Consider the following 7,559-nt stretch of genomic DNA (forward strand, 5'->3'; position numbering starts at 1 on the left):
GTTAAGTGAAGTAGTACATAATGGTGATAACACATATGCATTTGTAAAATAACTTTTACATCTAGACTTGTCTCACGACAGGATGAATGAAGGTTTTCATTAATGTCAGATATTAAGTTAAATATATACAAATAGGGTAGTAATACAAACTATGCATTGTAAATTCTGAAAAGATTTTTAAAATATATTAATGTTGTTTGTAACTTTTTGTTTTTTTATAAATAACATTATTAGGTACAGAAAAGTAATTGAAGAAATGGGAGTGAGGACAAGGGTAGGTAGAAGCAGTGTGTTAAGGGTGATTTTTTCTCGGAAGTCACTGATACAGTCCTGGTACAGCTACATCAAGAAGCTTCTCAAACACTGCCCGCCCACCCAATCCTAGGGGGTGGGGCTTAGGAGACAGAGATTGAGGCCCAATGTAGGCTATCTCCTCTACTTTGGACCTCGGCCCTTGCCTCAGCCAAGTTTGCATGGCCTTTTCTTTCCTCCTTTCCCTTTCCTTCTCTTATTCATCCTTTCTGTCCACTTATCCTAATCATTAACAATACTTTATCATAGTGCTATTATTGCTTTTACTATTAACCATTAACCATTCTCAAATCCTGGGATGACTTTCTATTATGACGGGGCACTATCGCAACAGTAGTTAGTGTCTGAATAACGGGGGTTATAAGTACTCTAGTGACAGGATAGAATGTCTCTATGTCCGTATTGTGTAAATTGTGGAGTGTGGTTAATGCTTCACCAGAACAAAGAGGGTGTAGAAAGTTTCCGAGGCAACTGTAAAGTTCAGGGAGAAAGCTAACTTTGGTATAACTTCATAGTAAGTACAAAGGTATACCTCCTTCGTTCAATGCTTCGTCTCCTTATTTAGGGTGGTTTGCTTTGTTTTTGCGATTCTTTTGTTTTTGTGTTTCTGTCTGCCTGTCTGTCTGTCTGTCTGTCTGTCTGTCTGTCTGTCTGTCTACATGCACATGCACACACACGCACATTCGCACACATACACATACACGCGCACGCACGCACGCACGCACCCACCCACCCACCCACCCACCCACCCCCCCACCCACCACCCACCACACACACACACACACACACACACCACACACACACACACACACACACACACACACACACACACACACACACACACACACACACACACACACACACACACACACACTCTCTCTCTCTCTCTCTCTCTCTCTCTCTCTCTCACTCTCTCTCTCTCTCTCTCTCTCTCTCTCTCTCTCTCTCTCTCTCTCTCTCTTTTCTACATGTTTTCATTTAAATCTTTTCTTTATTATTTAAAACATTATGGTAATCATGACAGGTATCATATTGGGCATAATGGTTATATCGGATATAAATGTTTGCAGTGATAAAAATCGCTTCATAAATTGATAATAACTGTATAATACAAAAAAAGAGAAAACGACAGAGAAAAAGATATAGATAAGCGTAATGAAAAGAGAGATGCCTAATAAACGAATAAAGGAAATGGGAAGATAAGATAAAACAGAAAAACAACCAGAACTTTCCTGGAAAATCCATTCCAAATATGACGTCTTACGTATACCTATTCCGTAAAATACGATAATTCGTGAAAAAAAAACAAACGAATATTGGGGGGAGGGATGAAAATATACATTATTAGAACAAGAAAATGAATTAAGGATAAAACTGTTAATATCCGTGAAAGCAATTTCGGTAAAACAAAGTCGAACGCTCTGCGGCCGTAGAAAGTATTGAAGTAATAGAGAGAGAGAGAGAGAAAGGGGGGGGGGAGGGAGACAGAGATAGACAGAGAAAACAGAGACAGACAGAGAGAGGGAAAGGGAAAGGGAAAAAGAGATAAAAAAAAGGTCAAAGCGAAGTACCAGCGCAGTCAACTATACAATCCCCAACAGACTGAAATATGAGAAGTCTTTCGTTTTTATGAGTCCAGACACCCTAACCTACCGCATTGCAGGCGAGTCACGTACTTATCTCTTCCTTTTTTTTTTCTCCCTCACCTTCCCCTCTCCCCTATTTTCATATTCCTCTTCTTCCTCCTCTTCTCTTCTCTATTTCGTTTATTTTCTTCCCTCCCCTGCTTTCTTTGCATTACATTTCTTTTTTTTCTTTCCTTTCCCTCTTTCTCCTCACGCTCACCATCATCATCATCATCACCATCCCCATCACCATCATCACCACCACCATCATCACCCATCGTCATCATCATCATCACCATCGTCATCATCACCACCATCGTCACCATCAACACCATCATCATCATCATCATCACCATCGTCATCACCATCATCGTCACCGTCATCAAATAAATAGTAAGATAAATAAATAAAAAATAAAAACTTCATTGGATCTACCATTATTTACTCTTAATCACCCACGAGGAATCTATCTCTTATATATATATATAATCCTCACTAATACACTCGTGTTTGAGATTTTGTAAAACTCACAGCTTGTTTCCAACGCAACAGAACAAAGTATGTTTTGTGCTACCCTGGAACCCGTGGCCTCTCGTCTCGCTTGACATTGTTTGCTTCTGGGTTTTATAAAGTCAAGTCGAGTTGCCTGCACCTTCAGTGCTCTTGATTTTGCACGAGACTACATTAGGTGTAGTCAGCACCCCACCTCGGACCCGCCTTTCTTCTACACCAGGGTAACCCTTGCGGACTTAGACCCTGGGTAGGGAGGCCCAGTAGTCTGAGACGTCCTTTTGGGCGATTTTTTTTCTGTCTGAATTCTTTCCCTCTCTTCATGTTACTTTCCTGAGCCTACTGGAGTTCCTTCGTGGGTCCGTATTCGCTTGGGGGTGGGCATCGAATTACCGTCCTTCGCTTAGGCAAGTTCGGCGGTAAGGTGTCCTCCACATGACTCGATCCCCCCTTTGGTACTAGAGAACGCAACCGGGCTTCCGCTGGGGGGGGGGGGGGTTAGAGGACGGAAAACTGCTTTACCCACTTAGTTATTGCTGTTAGTTGATATCAAAGTGAAGAGTTTTTGGTTCCTCCAGGGCTATGGCTTCAGGCCAAGGATCGGACCTGGTCCGATACTCAGGATGGATGCTACCCCGGCTACCCCCTCTTCTCCTCAAGGAGAAGGGCGGGCCCATGACCACTCTACGACCAACAATGGAACCCCTACTACTGACAAACCCAGAAGACCTTTTCAAAATGCCAACCGAGAATGCAAGGTTCGCGAATGTTAAATGCGTAAATGAAAATCAATTACTTTTGATCATAAAAAAAGTGCAAGATGGAAGCTTCCTTGTTAAAGCACAGTATAACTCCCAGATTAAGGATTTACCTAAGCTGACGCAAATTCATGATCTCAGAGTATTGACCCAAATACCTGTAAGGGAGTAATCTTTCATAGGAATTTGAGGATGATGGAAGTGAAATTCTCGAGAGCACGAAGGACCAAGACGTATGGACGTTAATTTTAGGACCAGAATGACGGGAATGTGCGAACGAAAACTGGACTGTTTTTTTGACCTTGCTTTAAATAAACCCCTGAATATGTCATTATCGGATACGAACGTGTCCAAGTAGACCGAACATCCAAAAACCAATGTATTGTAATAGATGCCAAGAATTCGGACACACCTCATTAAGATGAATTGATAGACTCAAATAATTCACTTGCCGAAAATGTGCTGAAGTTCACGACACCATCACATGTATTAGTGAAATTTCCAAATGTGCTAACTGTGGAGGTCCCCATCAGTCAGGCTCTGCTGAGTGCAGCAGCCTGAAGAAGGATATTGAGACATTGGCACATATGAGAAAACATAATGTTAGTTATACTGGAAGCTAAGAGGAAAGTGGAAAGCTTGACACACGAACCCGAAGTATAGTGCAAGTAATGTCAGTCAACAGCTTGCAGCTAAGATATAGAAATTGCTGGACTGAAACAAACTATTAAAGACTTAAAAATCAAAGTATATCAACTGACTAAATTGTCAATCAAATGGCTGCATTACCCCAGCATAAACATCCTAAGGAGGCTGATACCGAATCACAGTCCGGATCGTACCTCCCATTCAGGAGACTCCTGTGAAGACTTCGCTTAGCTCTCGATCGGTTTTTTCGAGAGAGAGAAGCAGGTCGCAATTTGTCAGACGCCTCCCTCGCCAGGAGAAGCAGGACATGGAGGCTTCTGTCTCGAAACCATCCAGAGGAAATTCCCCGGGGAGTGAGGGAGAGGAGGCGCCCTATCTCCCAAAAAAGAAAAAAGAAGAAAAATGGCGGACAAGGCACTTGTAACCCCATAAATGTAATCTTCGCATCGACCATTATACAATGGAAAAGTCTTAGAGCTAGATTAAATGACCTTAAATTATAGCCTCCCCTTTACTGAAGTGACTATTGATTCTACTTTGGACTTGTCGCATGCAAATAAAATTAATGACACTATTTGACTATATGTTCAGTTTATTGTCCACCTGATAATGTGCTCTTTGCTCTTCAGGATAGTCTTCCACAGAATAAATTAATTTTAGGTGATTTTAAACGTTCTTCATACATTATATCGTTCCCTGTGGGTGGATGATAGAGGTAAGCAAGTAGTTAAGTTTGATTAATTGATTCTGATTTGGTCCTGCTGAACGATGGTAGTCCGACACGTGAAGACGATAATACCGGTAATTTGAGCTTTATTGACATACCAAGTGCCTGTGGCACACCATTGACAACTCGTTGGGAAGCGATCATCTTCCTATTTTTATTGAATATTCATGCGACACAATAATAGCGCCTTCGGCACCTAAATCTAACGTAAAAAGAGCAGACTGGGTCGCCTTCACAGGAACGTCAAGCTCGAACTTATTGGAGAAGTCATTGATGATAAGTAAACATTTTCAGACGCGGCCAGTTAGCACTGAGCTGTGCCGCAAAGGTGGCTTCGAGACCCGAGCCATCCTAATGCCAATCGAGCATTGGGCGCTTTGCCACGCGACTCCACGACCTCGTCGAGAAACTCGGTATAGATCTCTCTACCATCGATACCCTGGTTCAATCAAATATAGCGCCATGGGAAACCCCCAATTTTCAAACCATGGAAGCTTGTCTTCCATCAGCTAAAGCCATGGCGCCGAAGGTGGAGGTACGCCAGATGTTCGGAGAGATCTTTATCAAACATTTCCTTTTTTCATATATATACCGACGGCTCCAAGACAGATGAGTGTGTGGGAGCCGGTGTAATAGTCAACTGAATGTGAATTGAAGTTCAGACTGCCGAATCATACATCGATCTATCTTGTCGAACTTTTTGCCATTGATAAAGCTTTAGATTTTGCACTAACAACGACTCACGATAGAATAGACATTTTTTTATGATTCACTAAATTCACTTAAAGCCATTAATCATTAGAAACCACCTAAAAATTAACTGCTGGTTAATATTATTCGTAAGCTACATGGTGCCAACAAATCAATCAAGCTAATACGGGTACCAGGCCACTCTTGTTTCTATGGCAATGAACAGCTGACAAATTAGCCGGATTAACTCGTGATATGTATCTTAGCATAATCCGTACAGATCTCAGGTGTTTTATGTCTCTTATAAAAGCAAAAAATACATCTGTGGCAGAGTGGACCAACCTGCAAGATGACTATAAAGTCAAACAAGAATAAAACTGTGGATTCAGTCCATAGGAAAGTCAGAAGGAAGGAGGTGCTTTTAGCTCGTCTCAAGGTCAATGCCACCAGAATCACCCACCTCACTCCCTATGTAGTGAGAACTTTCCCTCCACAATGCCCCCAATACACCATAAGCCTTACCATAACCTTAACAATATGCTCAAAATAACCACAGTCAACCACAAAAAATGATCTCAGAATCAGAAATAAAGAGTTTACGATATCAAATCTATTATCAGATAACGAAAAAATAATCAAAGCAAAGTAATCACTTTTCTAAGGGAGACAAAATTTTATGGCCTTATATAGATTGAAATGATGAATGGGATCCATTGGCCTAATGATCTTGGCTGGCTGTGTTAACATGGCCCTATGCGCTGGTCGATAGCCAAGAAATGCAACAAGCAAGCAACTTCATCAACTCAGATTAACTCAAAATTCTCCTCTGTTTGCACTCTTTCAGGAAAAAAAGGAAAGGAGTAACGATAATTGATATCAAGAAAAGGAAATATTTTTAACTTAATAAGGAGACGATTTTTGGGGTAGTTTATGTAGGCGAATCTTAATGAACGTAAGATATTTATTAAAAGCTTTATTTTGTGTATCTTTTCTGTTAGTCTTTTGATGATCTTTATTATGGTTGTTGATGTTTTCATTATCATCATATTTTTTTTCTTCATCAACTTTATGATTTTTCTTTTCTTTTTAACTTCAAGATAATGAAAACGAGGATTATATCATGAAGCGATTACGGTTACAAAAAAAGAAAGAAGAAAAGAAAAAAATATATATAACATATATTAATAAAAATAGTAGAATGGAAGAAACATATAAAATGACGTAAATTATATAAAAAAAGAAATCACCCACAAGTCACTTACCGAAATTCTTATCAAGATATTGCAAACAACAAGAGCACGATTCCATCCCATTTGACAAAGAAAAAAAACAAGAAAAAGAACACGAAATACGGAAAAACAACTCGGCCAAAATACAAAAGTTTCTTCTCTCTTCATCTATTGAGCTTCACGTTTTCAATTTTCACGCATAGCTTCTTCGCATGACTTTTTTGAGCGACGAGGTAGGTCGCTGACGGCGGCGCCCGCGCGGAAATATTGGACAGCTGTCTGATGTTCATGCTCGTTCATATTTCCTTGAATATATTTGCCTTGACGGAAAGACTAGAACTGCACGCGGGTGCACATGATCACCACACATACTCTCACAAATATGTATCTAAACATGTATGTATATATAATCATATATATATATATATATATATATATATACTATATATATATATATATAATATAATTATATGTGTGTATATATATATATTATATATATATATATATATATACATATATTATATATATATATATATATATATATATATATATATATATATATATATATATATATATGTGTGTGTGTGTGTGTGTGAGGAGAAGGATAAAGATGATCTTCAGGACAGACAAACGGAGACTGAGAAACAAACAAACAAGACGAAGAATACAGATAGAATAAGAGAAGTAGATTAGGAAAGACCTAGAATACGAAGAAGACCAAGAGAGAGGAGCGAGAGGCACAAGACAGACAGAAAGACGAAACGAAAAATTAGGCCCATGAAGGTCCCTCACCCCGCTGAAAATTCCCCCGTCTTCTCCTTTCCGTCTATTGTTCATTTACGACAAAATGCAAAAGCGGAGACAATGGGGGAGCATATGATATTACAGGGTCTCGTGTCTCAATATCTTTTTACAGCCTCGCTTTTGCTATAGAAGAAAGAGAAGATGGAGATGAAGAAGAAGAAAAGAACGAGATTCACTTATCGAAGGCGCTAAAGTCGGTTGACATTTTCTTTATGAAATTAAAAGATGGTCGTTTTTTTTGTGTTTGTCATAGGTG

Source organism: Penaeus monodon, chromosome 40 (assembly GCF_015228065.2).
Source record: "Penaeus monodon isolate SGIC_2016 chromosome 40, NSTDA_Pmon_1, whole genome shotgun sequence".
Taxonomy (NCBI): domain Eukaryota; kingdom Metazoa; phylum Arthropoda; class Malacostraca; order Decapoda; family Penaeidae; genus Penaeus; species Penaeus monodon.